Source organism: Chlorocebus sabaeus, chromosome 1 (genome assembly GCF_047675955.1).
Source record: "Chlorocebus sabaeus isolate Y175 chromosome 1, mChlSab1.0.hap1, whole genome shotgun sequence".
NCBI classification, from domain to species: domain Eukaryota; kingdom Metazoa; phylum Chordata; class Mammalia; order Primates; family Cercopithecidae; genus Chlorocebus; species Chlorocebus sabaeus.
In genome coordinates, this window is record NC_132904.1 from 82,097,172 (window position 1) to 82,117,223 (window position 20,052).

The 20,052-nt window shown below is 38.0% G+C and overlaps 1 protein-coding gene across 6 annotated transcripts in view; it reads right to left on the reverse strand.

Annotated features, from left to right (window-relative positions):
• DLG2 (discs large MAGUK scaffold protein 2) overlaps positions 1-20,052 on the reverse strand; it is a 2,222,296-nt gene that overhangs the window by 2,035,446 nt on the left and 166,798 nt on the right. The window lies entirely within an intron of this gene.

A 20,052-nucleotide genomic window follows, 5' to 3' on the forward strand; every position in this document is an offset into this window, starting at 1 on the left:
TTAATCCATCTTGAGTTGATTTTTGTATGTGGTGTAAGAGAGAGGTCCAGTTTCAATCTTCTTAATATTACTAGCCAGTTATCCCACCAGTATTTATTGAATAGGGAGTCCTTTCTCCATTGTTTGTTTTTGTTAGTTTTGCTGAAGATCAGATAGTTTTATGTGTGCAGTTTTACTTCTGGGCCTCGATTCTGTTTCATTAGTCTATGTGTCTGTTTTGTATCAGTGTTTTCGTTACTACAGCCTTGTAGTATAGTTTGAAATCAGGTAACATGATACCTCCAGCTTTGTTCTTTTTGCTTACAATTGTCTGGGATATTTGGATTCTTTTATGGCTCTACATAAATTTTAGAATAGTTTTTTTCTAATTCTGTGAAGAATATCATTGGTAGTTTGATAGGATTAGCATTGAATCTGTAAATTACTTTGGGCAATATGGTCATTTTTATAATACTCATTCTTCCTATCCATGAACATGGAATGTTCCCCCTTTTGTGTATGTCATCTCTGATTTCTTGGAGTAGTGTTTTGTAATTGTCATTGCAGAGACTTTACACCTCCCTAGTTAGCTGCATTCCTAGGTATTTTATTCTATTTTTGGCAATTGTAAAAGGGATTATGTTCCTGATTTGGCTCTCCACTTACATGTTGTTTGTATATAGGAATGCTACTAATTTTTGTACATTGACTTTGTATCCCAAAACTTTGCTGAAGTTGTTTATCAGATCAAGAAGCTTTTAGGCAGAGACTGTAGTGTTTGCTAGGTATCGAATCATGTCATCTGCAAGCAGGGATAATTTGACTTCCTCTTTTCCTATTTGGATGCCTTTTATTTCTTTCTCTTGCCTGACTGCTTGGGCCAGGACTACCAGTACTATGCTTGATAAGAGTGGTGAGAGAGGGTATACTGGTCTCATTCTAGTTATCAAAGGGACCGCTTCCAGCTTTTGCCTATTCAGTATGATGTAGGCTGTGGGTTTGTCATAGAGGGCTCTTATTATTTTGAAGCATGTTCCTTCAGTGTCCAGTTTCTTGAGGGTTTTTACATAAAGGGATGTTAAATTTTATTGAAAGCTTTTTTGCATCTATTAAGATAATCATGTGGTTTTTGTTTATAGTTCTGTTTATGTGTTGAGTCACATTTATTGATTTGCATATGTTGAGCCAAGCTTGCATCCCAAGGATGAAGCCTACTTGGTTATGGTGGATTAGATTTTTGATGTGCTGCTGAATTCAGTTTGCTACTATTTTATTGAGGATTTTTGCATCTATTTTCATTAAGGATGTTGGTCTTTTTGATGTGTCTTTGCCAGATTTTGGTATCAGGATGATGCTGGTCTCATAGAATAAGGTACAGAGAAGCCCCTGCTCCTCGATTTTTTGAATTAGTTTCAGTAGGAGTGGTACTAGCTCTTATTTATACATCTAGTTGAATTCAACTGTGAATCTGTCTGGTCCTGGGTTTTTTATGATTGGTAGGATTTTTATTACTGATTCAATTTTAGAATTCACTATTAGTCTGTTCAGGGATTCCTAGTTCACTCTTGGGAGGTTATATGTGTCTAGGAATTTATCCATTTCTTCTAGGTTTTCTGCTTTGTGTGCATAGAGGTGTTCATAGTAGTTCTGATGGTTATTTGTATTTCTGTGGGTTTGGTGGTAATGTCCCCTTTGTCATTTCTGATTGTGTTTATTTGGATTTTCTCTATTTTCTTCTTTATTAGTCTAGCTAGCAGTCTATCTATCTTATTTATTCTTTCAAAAAACAAACTCCTGGATTTATTGATTTTTTGTATGGTGTTTTCACATCTCAAATTCCTTCAGTTCAGCCCTAATTTTGGTTATTTTTTGTCTTCTGCTAGTTTTGAGATTGGTTTGCTTTCGTGTCGCTAGTTTCTCTAGGTGTGATGTTAGGTTGTTAATTTTAGATCTTTCAAACTTTTCGATGTGGGCATTTAGTGCTATAAACTTCCCTCTTAACACTGCCTTAGTTGCGTCCCAGAGATTCTTGTACGTTCTATCTTTGTTTTCATTTGGTCAAAGAATTTCTTTATATCTGCCATAGTTTCCCTATTTATCCAAAAATCATTCAAGAGTAGCTTGTTTCATTTCCATGTAATTTTATGGTTTTGAGCCATTTTCTTGGTATTGGTTTCTATTTCATTGGACTGTGATCTGAGAGTGTTGTTGATATGATAGCAATTGTTTTGAATTTGCCAAGGATTATGTCTGATTGTGTGATCCACTTTAGAGTTGTGCCATAGGGTGATGAGAAGAATGTTTTTGAACAGAGTACTGCAGGGTTTTATTAGGCCCATTTGGTTAATGTTGAGTTCAGGTCATGAATCTCTGTTAATTTTTTGCCTCAGTGATCTCTCTAAAACTGTCAGTGGGGTATTGAAGTCCCATACTCTAATTGTGTGGGAATCTAGGTCTCTTCATAGGTCTCTGAGAACTTGCTTTATGAATCCAGGCACTACTGTGTTAGGTGCATACATATTTAGGATACTTAAGTCTTCTCGTTGAATTAAAACCTTTACCATTATGTGATGCTCTTCTTTGTCTTTTTAAATCTCTGTTGGGTTTAAAGTCTCTTTTGTCTGAAATTAGGACAGCAACCCCTGCTTTTTCCAGTTTTCCATTTGCTTGGTAGGTTTTTCTGCATCCCTTTGATTTGGGCCTATGAATGTTGCTGCATGTGAGATGGGTCTCTTGAAGACAGCATACCATTTGGTCTTGCTTCTTTATCCAGCTTGCCACTCTGTGCCTTTTAACTGGGGGCATTTAGCCCGTTTATATTCAAGGCTAAGATTGATATACACAGATTTGATTCTGTCATCATATTGCTAGCTGGTTATTATGCAGACTAGGTTGTGTTATTGCTTTATAGTGTCACTGGTCTGTATACTTAGTATGTTTTTGTAGTGGCTGGTAATGGTCTTCCCTTTCCATATTTAGCATTCCTTTCAGGACCTATTGTAAAGCAGCAAGTCTGGTGGTAATGAATTCCCTCATTTGCTTGTCTGAAAGGGATTTTATTTCTCTCTCATTATGAAGCTTAGTTTGTCTGGATATAAAATTCTGAGTTGAAAATTCTTTTCCTTAAGAATGCTTAATATAGGCCCTCAATGTTCTCTGGCTTGTAGGGTTTCTGCTGAAAGGTCCACTGTTGGCCTGATGGGATTTCCTTTCTAGATGAACTGTCCCTTCTCTCTAGCTGCCTTTAACACTTTTTCTTTCATTACAATTTTGAAGAATCTAATGATTATGTGTCTTGGGGATGGTCTTCTTTTTAGTATCTTGCTGAAGGTCTCTGGATTTCCTGAATTTGAATGTTGACATCTTTAGTGAGGTTGGGGAAGCTTTCATATATGACATTCTAAAATATGTTTTCCAAGTTGCTTGCTTTCTCTCCATCTCTTTCAGGGACACCAGTGAGTCATAGATTTGGTCTCTTTACATAATCCCATATTTCTTGGAGGTTTTATTCACTCTTTTTTATCCTTTTTTCTTCATTTTTGTCTGACAATTATTTCAACAAGGCAGTCTCTAAGCTTTGAGATGTATTCCTCCAATTGGCCTATTCTGCTGTTAACACTTGTGATTGCATTACAAAATTCTTGCAGTGTGTTTTTCAGCTCTATCAAATCTGTTTGGTTAATCCTTATAACGGCCATTTGTATCTATCAGCCTCTGTATTTTTTTAATGATCCTTAGCTTTCTTGCACTGGGCTTTGACATTATTTTGAATCTCATTGATCTTCATTCCTATCCGTATTCTGAATTCTATTTCTGCCATTTCAGCCATTTCAGTCTGGTTAAGAATACTTGCTGGGGCCAGGTGTGGTGGCTCACGCTTGTAATCGCAGCACTTTGGGAGGCCAAGGCAGGTGGATCACGAGATCAGGAGATCGAGACCATCCTGGCTAACATGGTGAAACCCTGTCTCTACTAAAAATACAAAAAAATTAGCCAGGCATGGCAGTGTGCACCTGTAGTCCCAGTTGCTGGGGAGGCCGAGACAGCAGAATGGCATGAACCCAGGAGGCAGAGCTTGCAGTGAGTCAAGATCACGCCACTGCACTCCAGCCTAGATGACGGAGCAAGACTCCGTCTCAAAAAAAAAGAAAGAAAAAACAAAAGAATACTTGCTGGGGAACTAGTGAGGTCGTTTGGAGACACTGGCTTTTTGAGTTGCCAGAGTTCTTGCACTGGTTCTTTTTCATCTGTGTTGGCTTGTGTTCTGTTAACTGAATTGTAGTTTCAGTACAGTTAGTATACTTCTTTTCTGGGTGTTTTCAGAGGGCTGAGGCTTTGTGCAAGGTCTTTATTTGTAGGTGAATTCTTTTCCTTGGTTTCAAATATTAGTAAAGTATTGTTGGTGTTGAATTTTGGGCTGTGATCCAGCAGGTGGCACTTACACATAGTGGCCAGTAGGTAGTCTCTTGATCAACAGTGTGGCTCCTCTGTATTTCCTCATGATTGTAGCCATGCTTCTCAGTGCTCTGAAAGTATGGGTTCCTCTCCCACTTGAGTGCTGACTGCAACTCTTGGCTTGGGACTCTTGGGCAGCAGGGGAAGGGACCACAGCAGTGGTTATGGCAGAGGGCCTTTCACTTGTCTCTTGGGGTTCCAACCCAGAGAGATGTGGAGCCACTATTAATCACTGCAATTGGCTCTGGATGGGGCACCTGTGCTTTGGGTTTAAGCTAGGGAGGCCCACCTGGTGATGAGAGGGTGTCAAGGATGGGTAACAGGTAGACAGACTGGCCTCTTCTCCCTAGGGCAACAGCAGCTTGCTGGAGGTGTGGTTAAAGCACTCAAGGTCTTTGCTCCTTCTCCAGTTCAAGGACAGCAAGGTCAGTACCACTGCAGTGGCAGCTGCAGAGGGGCTTTTGGTTGACTTTGGGAGTTCCACCTCAGAAAAATGTAGAGCCATTGCTATTGGGAAAGTTCAGCCAAGAGATGAGGCAGTTGTTTTGCTGGCTCTGCTTGTTGAGGAGTGTGGGGGCAGGCACTCACAGGGATAAGTGACCAGGCTCCTCTCTATATGGTGACTGTGGTGTGTTGGAAGCTCAGGTGAAGCCCTCAGGCTCTTGGTTTCTTTCCCAGAAGCCGTTTCTTCCCACGGCTTTGCTGTGGCAGTGGCAGAAGGTCTGCCAGTTGTCTCAGGGAGACTCTGAGACATTACCAGGGGGTATGCTTAGCTGTGGGTGGGGTGGCTGTTCTGTGGTGCAAAGCCGGGGCCCTGCCTGGTTAAGAGTGAGGGGTGGCAGCTCCCAGATGACTCCTCTCCATATAGTGGCTGTGGTTTGCTGGAGATGCCTGTGTAGTGACTGGCCCTTTGTTTCTTTCACACCCAAGAGTGGTTAGGTTGGTACCACTGCAGCTGCAATTCCAGAAGGGTTGTGGATTGTCTCTGGGATTTCCTCCTTAGAGAAATGCTGGACCACCTCCAACTTAAATGTTCAGGTTAAGGCAAGTTAGCTGTGCTGGAATCCCAGGCTGAGACCCTGCCTAGTAAGAAGCAAGTAAGGTCCAGGACCCATGTGGAGAACATTCTGGCCAGTTTTCCATGGGATGGCTGTGCTGTACAGGGGATCTGCACTACTACCTAAACACTAAGTATTCTCTAGAGCCTGAAGGCTATAGTGGCAAGGGATGACAGACAACAAAGGTAACTAGCCTCTCTTTCTGGGAGCTCCATCCCAGGGAAGTGCAGAGCTGCTACCAGCCCAAGAGCCCAGACAAGGGGTGGCTGGAGACCCAAGCCAGCGGGCCTCATCCTGTGAAATACAGTGGAGGTGAGGCCTGGAGTCCATTGCTGCTCAGCCCTCTGGATTCAGCCACTTTCCTAGGGGAATGAAGGGAGCCTGACCTCTCCTACTGCTGGAGCTCCAGTCACTCATGCTGGGATGCCTGGGAATTCATGGCTCACAGGATTCCATGTTTGCCAGAGCAGCAGCTCTGCCCAGACTCCACATAGCTCTCCATGTCAGTCTGGAAGCCCTGGTAGGGTAGGCTTATGCATGGATCACCTGAGCCCAGGGTTGCAAACGTCCATGGCAGAACTGTGGGTCCCTGGGGACTCTCATTCACTCACCATTTCCTGGCAGTGGGGGAGCCTCCTCTGGCTCTGTGCCACTCCTGGGTGGGCAGCTGTCCTGTCTTACTTTTCTCCATTCTCCATGGGTCAAGTTGTTTCCTTGATGAACCCACCTAGATGTTCCAGTTGAAGATACAGTAGTTAATCACCACTTTCTTCTATCTGTGAGAGCGGTGCATGCTACCTGCTTATCGTCAGCCATCTTGGCCTCTCCCATAATCACCCCTCACTTTTCAATATTTTAATCAATTTGCCTTGTCTCTAGTCCAATTTCTTCACAATTGTTCTCCACTGAAGGATCCTGAAGAGAAGCTCTAGTTCCCTGCTCTTTGTAGAGCAAGTTCCTGCTTCAAAAAACTAAGAGCTTATAATTTATGTATATTTGTGAGGTTTATCGTTTGTTAGTGATGCTGTTGGTAAGGTTTTATTTGGGATGAGGGTTGAGGCTTTGTATTTTCATTTGTTTTGCCTTTTGGCTCTTTTGTTGGTTTGATTTGTGGTGGTGCTCATTTATTGGCCTTCACTAGAAAATGAAGACTAATTTTTCAAAGAACCACTGTAAATATATGTTTTCATTTAAAAGTTTCTATTCTTAAACTTTACTATTCATACAGAAACAGCAGTCATTTTAATTGCACTTGAGTTCCTATGGAAGTTATACACACTGGGGAATCCAGCGTATAAAGATAAAAAGGCTATAGAGTACATATATATTAATATCATTTCTTCCTACTTAATGTAAAACACTCTTCTCATCACTTTTCCTCTCTTGGTTTCCTTTCTCAGCCTCAAGTTTATTACAACTCCATTTGAATGTGTCAGGATGCTTGCCAAAACGAATAGAAGAGAGAAAAGAATATAGTTGAGGGGGAAAATAGATGTTTCTCTTCTTTCAGTTGTATTGACAATTGTGACAAAACTAATTTTTACAAGGAAAGAGAACACAAGAAAACTGACATTTGGGCAAAAAATAGTTTTGCAGTTTCCTGGGTGATCGCTATCATACTTGAGTCTGACTATGCTGCCATGATTGGAGTGTATACCGTAGCAATACTGAGAGTGAGAGAAGTCCTTGAGTATCTGTGACCGAAGAGGCAGTGATGGGAGGTACTCATTCATTTCTTTTTTTTTTTTTTTTTTTTTTTTTGCAGTTTTAATGTGTTTACTTAGGCAGAGGGAATACTCCTGGATCTTTATCTTTGTTATCTCTACTATCTTCACTTCTCCAAGCCACACGCAACAGCAAAAAGGTGATGGAAACTGACAAAGGGAGACATCAATCTAGCATGTAGTGAAGTCCCTATTATGGACTGAATGTTGAAACCCTAACTCACAGTGTGGCTATATTTGGAGATAAAACCTCTAAGGAAGTCATTAAGGTTAAATGAGGTCAGAAAGGTGGGCCCTTGTTCTGTTAAAATCAATGCCCTTATAAGAAGGTTCACAAATAAGCTGTATCTCTCTTCACACATGCAGAAAGAAGTCATATGAGTAGACAGCAAGAAGGCATCCATCTGCCCAAGGGGAGATCCTTCACAAGACACCAACCATACTGGAACCATGATCATGGAATTCCAGTGTCCAGAACTGAGAGAAAATAAACTGTTATGTAAACTACCCAGTGTATGGTATTTTGTTATGATAGCCCTAATATATTCCCTAAGATGGGGAATCTTTTTTATTTTTCTTTGTAGCCCCAGGAGTATCAAGTTTGGATACATTATGTCTTTTATGAATCCCATGCTAAATTAATTACTCAATAATTACTGCAAAATAGTTAAAAATGAAAGTTCAGTCAGAGTAAAAATAGGCAATACTGTATTTTTCTTGACTATTTCTCAGAATTTTGAAATATCCTTAGCAGATAATATCTATGAAAACAGAAAGCATCAAAAGATTCACAATAGGTTAGTATACCGCACGAGAAGAAGAAGAGATAAAAGGAAGATAATAGAAATAAGAAATGTGTAGAATGAGTTAACAAAAAAACTTTGGCTGGGTGCAGTGGCCCATGCCTGTAATCCCAGCTCTTTGGGAGTCCAAGAATGGAGAATTGCTTGAGGCCAGGAGTTTGAGACCAATCTGGGATACATAGTGAAACACCCATCTCTACACGAAAAATTTTTTAAAATTAGGCAGACATGGTTGTGTTCATCTATAATCCCAGCTACTTCAGAGGCTGAGGCGGGAGGATCACTTGAGCCCAGGAGTTCAAAGCTGCAGTGAGCTATAATCATGCCACTGCATTCTAGCCTGAACAACAGAGAAAGGCCCTGTTTAAAAATTTTTTTAAAACTCATCAGATATTAGTATTGAGTACATGAGAGACAACTGTGTCAAGGACTGAATGTGACAAAGGAGATCATTTATAATTATATTAATGGCAGATATCACTACCTTTGTAGATAGTTACTACACAGTAAGCACTATACTATGAATTTAATATACAATACTATTTAATATATATTATGCACCATATATACATACATGTACACACACACACACAGAGAGACTGAAAGGGGAGAAGTGTAGGTTGTATCATATACAAGGTGCTATATCATTTGCCAGATATACAGTGATAAAATAATCCCTTTCTATCTGAAACTTATGGTTTAGTTTCCAACACTATATCATGGTACAGAATCTTGTGCTTATACATGTTCCTCTAAAATATTCTATGCATTTTGTAATCAACAGATAGATTCTTCCTGCCTGCTGCACAGACAGAATCAATCCACTGAGACCACAGCATTGCATGAGAGAAAGAGTTTAATTGCTATGAGACCAGCCCTCACAGAAGAACTGGAGTTACCACTCAGATCAGTCTCCCTGAAGGCTTGGAGGTTATGGTTTTTATGGACAACCTGGTGGGCATGGGGCTAGGGAATGGGTGCTGCTGATTGTTGGGAATGAAATCATAATGGTGTAGAAAATGTTCCTTGTGAGTTTAGTCCACCTCTGGGTGGAACCACAGGATCAGCCGAGTTATGAGTCACAAGTTCGGGTGGCATCAGTCTAAAAGATATCTCAAAAAAACAATCTTAGGTTCTATAACAGCAAAGTTATCTATAGGAACAACTGGAATAGTCACAAATCTTGTGACCTCTGGTCACATGACCCCCAAGCAGTAAAGGATTATAGAAACTATTTCTATTTTAGTGGAATTCAGGCCCTTGTCATAATCCTAATCTTGTTGCCTTTCATTAGATTTTTACAAAGGCAGTTTAGTTTGGGAAAGGGCTATTATCATCTTTGCTTTATGGTAAAGCTACAAACTAGATTCCTCCAAAAATTAAGTTGGCCTACACCCAGGAATAACCAAGGACAGCTTGGAGGTCAGAAGCACGATGGAGGACGGGCGCAGTAGCTCACATCTGTAATCTCAGCACTTTGGGAGGCTGAGGCAGGTGAATCACGAGGTCAGGAATTTGAGACCAGCATGGCCAACATGGTGAAATCCCATCTCTACTGAAAATACAAAAAATTAGCTGGACATGGTGGCAGGCACCTGTAATCCCAGCTACTCGGGAGGCTGAGGCAGGAGAATCACTGGAACCTTGGAGGCGGAGGTTGTAGAGAGCCAAGATTGTGCCACTGTACTCCAGCCTGGGCAACAATGTGGGACTCCATCTCAAACAAAAGAAAAAAGAAAAAAAGAAGAAGCAAGATGGAGTCAACTACATGAGATTTTTTTTTTCTTTTTTTTTGAAACAGGGTCTTTCTCTGCCACCCAGGGTTAAGTGTAGTGGCACAATCATAGCTCACTGCAATCTCAAACTCCTGGGCTCAAGCAAACTTCCCACCTCAGCCTCCTAAGTCGCTATGACTACTTCATAGCCACCACATCTGGCTAATTTTTTTTTGTTAATATTGATAGAGATGAAGTCTCACCACATTGCCTAAGTTGGTCTTCAATTTCTGGGCTTAAGCAATCCTTCCACCTTGGCCTCCCCAAGTGCTGGGATTACAAGCATGAGCCACTGTTCCCTGCCTGTCAGATTTCTGTCATAATCTTGCCAAGGTGGTTTCACTCTTTTCTTTATTACTCCATTCAATATATATGTATTGAGTACACATACTCTTTTCCCTCAATAAATGGAACCTAGATTCTTCCAATCAGGCAAGTCAAGAACCATGAAAGTATTATCACTCTTCTATTTCTCTCACATCCAATCCATCAGCAAGTCCTATCAGCTCCTCATTTTAAATATAGTTCAGATATGACTGCTTCTTACCACCTTTACCACCTTGGTCAAAGAAGCTATCATCTCTTACTTGAGTGATTTCATGAGCCACTTTATTGGTCTCTCTCCTTGCTCCTACTCATTCCAACTCTGGTCCCTTGATATGCAAATAAAATCAATCAGATATCAGGCTTTCTGCAACAGTATTTGAGAGAATTGCATAGCAAAATGAATAGGAGCATATGTGTAAGTTCACCTTTGCCCACTGAATTCTGTGGATCTAATGGGACTGAATATCAAACTCCAGCCATTGGATTGTAGGGCTTTTAAGCTACCTAATGAGGGAAGCACCAAACTGTACTCTGGTATTATCACAGAGGTATCCAACGGTAGTAATTGTGTCATGGCTGAAATTGGTCTTCAATCCTCTTCCACCACCTTGGCATTCTTCAGTTAGGGGAACAGCAGCCTTTCACCTGGTGTGGTCAGGGGATTTGTATACAAGGTTTGGAGTTCTTATTTATGATGTGACAGACCAGTGACCTACTTCACCATTTCAGCATCCTGTTAGGGTTGATTGCCTTAAATATTTGGTTTTCCATGGAGCTCTAAAAGAAGCCAATTTCTTGTCTAGGAGGCCAGTTGAAGGAAATCAGTATTGAATACGATGATCCTGCCAGCTATCCATCTAAATAACTTAACACAAGCAGTAAATATGACCCACCTAAATCAAAACTCAAATAATGCCCTTCCTCTATTCCAAAGCGTCCAGTAGTTTCCCATTTCACTCAGGGTAAAATCCAAAGCCCTTACTTTAGCCTACAAGGCTCTACAAGATCTGCCTACCCTTCTACTTCCTCTTCATTCTTACTATTATCCCCATCACTCACTCCCATCCATCCACACTGTCCCTCTAACAATCTCACCAAGCTTTTGCATTTGCTGTTCCTTCTGCCTAGAATATTTTCTCCCTAGATACCAACAATGTTAAAAAAAAAAAAAAAAAAAAATTAACTTTGGTAAGAAATCACAAAGGCATGAAAACCAAATTAATCTATCTTTTTTTTTTTTTAATAAAAATCTCCCCAATCATTTAACATGAAAAAAAAAAAAAAACCCTGGCCCATTGATATCACTAGGACACTCAGAAGAAGCCAAAGCAAAATAATTTTGGCTGAAAATTTTTATAAGCTAGGCCACATGGGATTTGCACAGTTGGGGTAGGGGTGAGAAGAAGAAGAGTTCCACTGAAGATATTATAGTGAGTAAATTAATATTTTTGGCCAGTCATGGTGGCTCATGCCTGTAATCTCAGCACTTTGGGAGGCTGAGGCAGGTGGATCACCTGAGATCAGGAGTTCGAAACCAGTCTGGCCAACATGGTGAAACCCCATTTCCACTAAAAATATAAAAGTTAGCCAGGCATGGTGGTGCATTCTCCCTACTCAGGGGGCTGAGGCTAAGGCTGAGGCACGAGAATCTCTTCAACCTTGGAGACGGAAGTTGCAGTGAGCCGAAATCATGCCACAGCACTCCAGCCTGGGTGACACACTGAGACTCTGTCTCAACCAAAAAAAAAAAAAAGAATATTTTCATGTTACTATATGGTTCTGGCTTTCTGAGCAAATTTTACCAAAAGCTAAATTAGAGGCCAAGCCTTGGAAGTTAAATGATGACAGAATAGACAGTTAGAGAACTTTTTAGAGAGATACCTTCTTGGATGTTTACATTTCAAAGGAGGATGAGACACTGAGACATTCAGGCATTGTAAATCCAGAGGCAACTGTCTTATCTTCTGCCTAGAAACACTTATTTACATTCCAAAGTGTAAGAACCCAGGACTCTTTCTTTTCTCTTCCCCTTGTTATTTACATTTGAAAGATTAAGTTTCTCTCACTCTGAGGAGGGGAGGATGGCAGATGTTTAAACTATCCTATATAAACTCTCAGAATCATAATATCAGAGTTCCTTTTCTGCAGTACAGATCCTGGTACGTGTAGAGTGCCCCACACTCTCATCATATTGTGCCAGAGGGTGAAAAAATTGGGCAAGAAGAACCAGTGTAGTTATTGATGTAAGAAATAATACCTTTGATCTCTGCTTCAGAAACTTCATGTTTATATTCAAGTTAAGATATATAAACATAGATTTTTTAGACTTATTTTAAAATCTAAACTCACAAAACACACAAGAAAATAATACCCCATGAAAAATAGCAGACCTATCAAAGGGAAGGATGAGTAGCCCAGGAACTTGAAAAAAGAGAACAATCTGAAAAGGACTGTAAAATGATGGTATTTAAATGTTTTTAAAAGATAAAAGGAGGCATAAAATGTGTAAGGAACAAGACAGCATGAAGGAAAAATAGACAAATTTAAATAGAATCAAAAATAAATTCTTGATTTGGAATTAATAGACTCAATGGCTTGAGTTTCAAAGCTGTTTAGACAACACTAAAGAGAAACAACTAGTATAAGATTCTCATGCAGAATACAATACAAAGAGATAGAGATGAAAAAGCCCAAAGAAAGGTTAAGAGATACAGAAGTGAGAATGATCAAGTACAACATGCTTGTAGGAGCAGTCCCAGAAAGCAAATAGTAACAATATGAGAGAAGCAATAATCAATGAGCTAAAGGAAGAAAACTTTCAGTACAGTAACTGATAAAAATACATAATTTTTTCCATGTTGACTAGCACATCAAATTAAAAATAAATAGATAAATCCTAGACACCAATGACAAAGAATTATATAAGCAACCTTAGATTTTAAAAAAAGACCCACAATGAACCACAATATGACTATTAGATAATAACAGAATAATATCTACAAAATTGATCACAGCAGGAGGCAGACAAATTCCTAGGCAGACAAGGGTGGGTCACTGGTGAAACTCAACCTTCAAACCAAAGACAAATTAAAGCCTGAAAACCAAGCTGCCAGTCTGGGTAAAGTCCCTGACCAGGGTGAGAATTTCCCTGATGCCTTTTACCCAATCAAATGGTGCTTTTTCCAGTGCTGCCCATGGACCAATAGGCACACACGCCCCATCCTGAGCTCATAAAAACCTCAGACTCAGCCACATGCTTGGACTACCCACCTTCAGGTAGGGGCTACCCACCACAGGTCCCCTCTCAACTGAGAGCTGTTCTTTTATTTTTTATTTTATTTTATTTTATTTTATTTTATTTTATTTTTTTTTGAGACAGAGTCTCACTCTGTCACCAGGCTGGAGTGCAGTGGCATGATCTCAGCTCACTGCAGTCTCCAGCTCCCAGGTTCAAGTAATTCTCCTGCCTCAGCCTCCCGAGTAACTGGGACTACAGGCACACCACCATGCCCAGCTAATTTTTGTATTTTTAGTATAGACAGGGTTTCACCATGTTGGTCAGGATGGTCTTGATATCTTCACCTCGTGATCCACCTGCCTTGGCCTCCCAAAGTACTGGGATTACAGGTGTGAGCCACCACGCCCAGCCAAGAGCTGTTCTGTTGCTCAATCAAACTTTTCTCCACCTTGCTCACTCTTTGGTTATCCATGTAACCTCATTCTTGAATGTGGGACAAGAATCTGGGACCCACCAAAAGGCAGGTGCCAAAGAAGCTGCTGTAAGAGTGTAGCCCTGTGTCTTCCACCAGCACCAGATGGCCATCTCATGCAACAGAAAACAGCAGGGGAGTCAGGCCAGCCCAGAAGCCACAGGCCAGAGTAGGACGGAGGGACTGAATGAGCTGTAAAACAAATGAACTGAAACCCATCCTTTCTGCCCATTCACTGTGCTACCAGCAGCCAGAAGAGAAGAACTGCAAGCCTTCTGGGAGCCCACACCTCGGGGCTCCCCAGGCCAGAGCTGTGACATGCTGTAACACCACCTTTGGGGTTCTGTGGTTGCTGGCATCTCCAAGTTCTGGGGGCACCACCACTTTCCCCTTAGGCGTGGGCACCTAAGATGGAAGCCACTTGCAGTACGTCTAGTCTAGCCACAGCCTCACACAGAGCTGGCACCTGGAGCTGCCTGCCCTGCGGCAGTAGTCGGCACACCTGGCTTGCCCTTGGTAGGCCTGAGATCCGGGCCAGTAGCATAAGCCAAGCACAGTCTGCTGGGCCGAGTGGGCAGAGCTAACTCAGTCATCCTGAGTGAAACTTGAGCAGAGGCGCCATTGGCCACACGGTCCCTGGCTGGCAAAATAGTCCCCCAAAAAAATCCAGTGTCAAAATGATGGAAAATAATCGTCAATTCTGGACTTTTTGCCCAGTTAAATAATTATTCAAAAGCAGAAGGAAATAAAAACAGCTTCAAACAGTTTTAAACAAGCAAGAGCGATGTCTGTCATTAGCATATATGTTTAAAAGAACTATATTTAAAACAAAAAAAAAATAATGAAGAAAAACGTTGAACATGAAGAGACCAGACGAAGAAATAAATTAGCAAGCATGAATAAATTTGAAAAAGTATTGACTATAAATGTAAATTTTTAACACAATGACTACTTTTAAAAGGTTTAAAAATTAAGGTGAAAATAAAATATTACACAATGTATGGAAAAATAGAATAAATAAAAAAGATAAAGTATTCTACAGTTCAGAAAGAAGGTATTTTCCCTAGAGGTAGACTTGTAGAAAAAAATATATACAAATATTGGTTAAATTTAGAATTTATTGAGTCAAATATGCATGTTAAAAACGAAAAGGTAGCAAAGAACAGAAATAGAAGTCAAAACTTTCAAACCAGTTAAAGGAAGACATAATAAAGAAAGTTTGATCAATCTGATACAAAGCAAGAAAGGAAATAAAAGAAAGTGTAGAAAATACGTATAGTAAATAAAAACCACAAAAAAAGACAACAAAAATAATTCCAAATATATTGGCAACCTCAATAAATATAAACAGAATAAACAATTACTTAAAATATAGACAGTCATGTTGAATTAAAAAACTCCAACTCTATGGTTCTTACTACAGATGTACCTAAAGTATAACAATGAAGAAATACTGATGGTAAAAGTTTTTGTGAAAATGATGAAATTTAAAAATTAACTAAAATACTTAAATTGTTAACAGCCAAAATAGACTTCAGTGCAAAGATCATTATTGATAAAGAAGCTATTTATGTAATACTCTGAAGAGTAATTTACCAAAAAAATAGAACAAGCCTGAAACTGTATTTATTTCACAACATAGCCTCTCAGTAGATAAGCAAAAATTACAGACTTATGAAAATATGAATTGAATCTGTATATATCTTATAATATAGACTCAAAATCCACAAAGGAAAACTTAACAAGATTACAAGAAAAAATTAACAAGTTTCCAACCATGGTGAGCTTTTAAAATATACTTCCATTAGTAATTAATGGATCAAGCAGAGGAAAAAAAAAAAAATGAACCGTGCTGTTCTAAAGGTTTAGATTTTAAAATACTACCGAGCATTTTTTCATGTGTCTGTTGGCTGCATAAATGTCTTATTTTGAGAAGTGTCTGTTCATATGCTTCGCCCACTTTTTGATGGGGTTGTTTGTTTTTTTCTTGTAAATTTGAGTTCTTTGTAGGTTCTGGATGTTAGCCTTTTGTCAGATGAGTAGATTGCAAAAATTTTCTCCCATTCTGTAGGTTGCCTGTTCACTCTGATGGTAGTCTCTTTTGCTGTGCAGAAGCTCTTTAGTTTAATTAGATCCCATTTGTCAATTTCAGCTTTTGTTGTCATTGCTTTTGGTGTTTTAGACACGAAGTCCTTGCCCATGCCTATGTCCCGAAAGGTATTGCCTAGGTTTTCTTCTAGGGTTTTTATGGTTTTAGGTCTAACATTTAAGTCTCTAAACCATCTTGAACTAATTTTCGTATAAGGTGTAAGGAAGGGATCCCATTTCAGCTTTCTACATATGGCTAGCCAGTTTTCCCAGCACCATTTATTAAATAGGGAATCCTTTCCCCATTGAACAAACCTGCACATTGTGCACATGTGCCCTAGAACTTAAAGTATAATAAAAAATAAATATAAATAAATAAAATATTAAAAATAAAATACTAATGATTTGAGAAGAAATTCTTTTAAAAACCCAGCCTATGAAATGTATCAAGAAAAAGACTGTTCTCTTTTGAGGTCATTTCTCAATTGTAGATATGCTGATCAAGAGCAACTGTATCCAATATAACTTTCAGCAATAATAAAATTGTTCTCTATCTGTGCAGTCACATAAGGTAGTCTTTAAAATCAAATGTGATTAAAACAACTAAGGAATTAATTTTAATTTTATTTAATTTTAATTCATTTAATTTATTTCAAATTTACTTAATTTATTAATTTATTCTATTTAATTTAAATTTAAATGGCCACACGGTTACGATATTAACAGTGAAGTTTTAGAGTAGTATTAGTAAAAAGTTTATATCTTTCAATGCTTACATTAGAAAAGAAAAATGGTCAAAATGAACAAGCAAAATTCCTAATTTAAAAGGCAGAAAAAATATAAAATAAAAGAACATAGAAAGGAAAAAGTAACAAAGAGTAGAAAATAATAAAATTTCTAAAAAGTAACAAAAATTTTAAAGACTAATAAGATGGATAAGCCTCTGGCAAAAACAATTAAGAAAAATAAATACATAAATATACAATTTTGGGAGCGAAAAATGGACAACAAACTTTTTAAACTTAACCAAGTACAGTAGCAACTTTATGACCAAAATTTGAAATAAACAGATAATTTTCTAAAATAAATACAATTTTTTTAAGTTTAAGAAGAAACAGAAGAAATGAATAGATTTAAACTTAAAAAGACATCAAAGTAGTAACAAAACTCTACCAAAATAGAGCAAAACAAAAATCTTCCCAGACAAACCCAAATTAATCCCTACCTCATCTAAACAATTCTAAAAGTAGAAAAAAAAAATTCTAACCCATGTATTATCCTAACATAACCTTGAAACCAAAATCAACCAGAGTACAAAAAATAAACATTATATGCCAATTTCATTTATGTGTCAAACTCAATAAAATAATAGAATATTTTCTAGCAATGTAATTTTTTAATTATACCACATAAAAATACAAAAGCAAGGATGCTTTGCTAATATAAACTCTATTGCTGTAATTTCTCCAATCAACAGAGTAAAGATAAACTAACAAAATTATTTCAAAAGGGAATACTATTAGATAATAATAAAGACTGCTGGCTGTGTTCCATAGTTCAAAGTTCTATATCTATAAATTTATTTATTCTTCACAAAAATGTCTGATGTGTTTTTATTTTCATTTTACAAATAACAAACCTGTGGCAGAGAGAAGCTCAATGTCATCCAGCTTACTAGTGGCAAGTTCAGGATGTGAAAGCAGACTGATTTCAACATCCATGCCCTTAACTAAACCATATGTTCTTTCTCAAGTCCCAGTTACTATTTTTAGGAGGAAATCTTAGCAAACTAGGAATAGAAGTAATATCCAAAGATCTAAGAAAGTATCTACTAACAAACAATCTGTAGTTATGCATTGTTTAATGACAGGGATATGTTCTGAGAAATATATCGTTAGGCAATTTAGCCATTTTGTTAACATAATAGAGTGTACTTACACAAACCTAGATGGTACAACCTACTACACACTTAAGCTACATGGTCTAGCCTATTGCTCTTAGGTTACAAACCTGTACAGCATGTTGCTGTACTGAATACTGTAAGCAACTGTAACACAATGGTATTTGTGTATCTAAACATAGAAAAGGAAAAGGTACACTAAATATATGAAAGATTTTTAAATGATACTTCTGTCTAGGCACTTACCATGAATGGGGCTTACAAGTCAAGTCTGGAAGTTGCTCTAGGTGAGTCAGTAAAGGAGTGGTGAGTAAATGTGAAGGCCTAAGACATTACTATACACTACTGTAGACTTTATAAATACTGTACACTTACGGTACATTAAATTTATTTTCTTTTACAATAATAGATTAGCTTACTGTAACTTTTCTACTTTACACATCTCTTAATTTTTTTAACTTTTTACCTCTTTTGTTATTAAGTTTTAGCTTAAACCACAAACACACATTGTACAGCAATACAAAAATCTATTCTTTCCTTATATCCTTATTCTATGATATTTTTTCTATTTTTAATTTTTTACATTTTAAACTTTTTTGTTAAAAACTGAAACAGAAACACACACTAACATAGGCCTACATGAGGTCAGGAATAACAGTATTAGAGTCTGCCACTTCCACATCTTGTCCCACTGGAAGCTCTTCAGGAAAAATAACATGCATGGATCTGTTATCTCCTATGATTAACAATGCCTTCTTCTAGAATACCTCCTGAAGGACCTGTCTGAGGCATTGTTCAGTTGACTTTTTTTAAATAAATTAAAGGAGTACACTCTAAAATAATAATAAAAAGTATAGTAAATAAGTAAATCAGTAACATTTATTATTTATCAAGTATTATGTACTGTACATAATTTTATGTGCTATACTTTTAAATGACTGGCAGTGCAGTAGGTTTGCTTACACCAGCATCAATACAAAGACAAGAGTAATGCACTGCTCTACAACTTTAGGAAGGCTACAAATGCACTAGTTGATGGGAACTTTTCAGCTCCATTATAATCATATTGGACCACAATCGTATATGCAGCCTGCTGTTCACCAAAATGTCATTACGGAGCACATGACTGTACTTCATAATAAAATGTTAAACATCCTATTTAAAGACATAAACAAGAAAAAATGCATGCATGTTTCTAGATAGCTGGCTATTTTTATGATAAAAGATAAAATCACACCAACACCTAGTATGTATACAAAACTAAATTCAATATGAACTTAAGACCTTGGTATGAAAAGCACAACTTATTGTAGTAGAATATGTTTGTGACTTGAAAGTAGAGAAGGATTTCTTAAATGAGACAAAAAAACAAAAACCAGAAAAGAAATGGTCAATAAACTTGACCATAGGTAATAACCATGGATTCTACTACTACAGAAGATGACAGACATTAGAGAATAAATAGTGGTAACAGTTTTTCTAAATTTACTAAGCTAATCTTTGCCACCATTTTTTTTTTTTTTTTTTTTTTTTCTGGCTAGTGTTTCTGAGTTACTTATGTTAAATTACTGTATGTTCTTTGGGTAGGGGTATGGATAATCAGGGCTGATAGCCTCTACCTAAAACATATCATTTTCACAAAGTAACCTCTATGCTATTAGAAAAGCTCCAAATTATTCTTATTTCTGTCATTTAACACTATCAGAGTGCCAAAAAAGATATTTCAAACTATCTCAATGAGCCTTGACAGGATTACATCATAAGGACAATAGAAAGTATTTTTGAATCTACCTCAAGCACAAATTTAATAATATATTTATAGTGTCTCTTTTGTTCTTTCAAAAATATTTATTATTCATTTGCTGTCCACAGGATTCCTAGCACACATTAAGACAGGTATAAATATTTAACAGTTTCTCTGGCTTGGAGAAGTTGGGTGTTGGGAGGACTGAGTGGAACAATAGCATTTTTTTTTTTTTTTTTTTTTTTTTTTTTTAAGAGACAGCTTTCATTCTGTTACCTAGTCTGGAGTGCAGTGATGGAATCATAGCTCACTGTGGCCTCAAACTCCTGTGCTCAAGCAATCCTCCTGCCTCAGCCTCCCAAGGAACTAAGACCAAAGGCTTCATCACCACGCCCTACTAACTTATTTTATTTTTATTTTTTTTGTAGAGACAGTCTCACTATGTTGCCCAGGCTGGTCTTGAATTCCTGGCCTCAAGCTGTCCTCCCA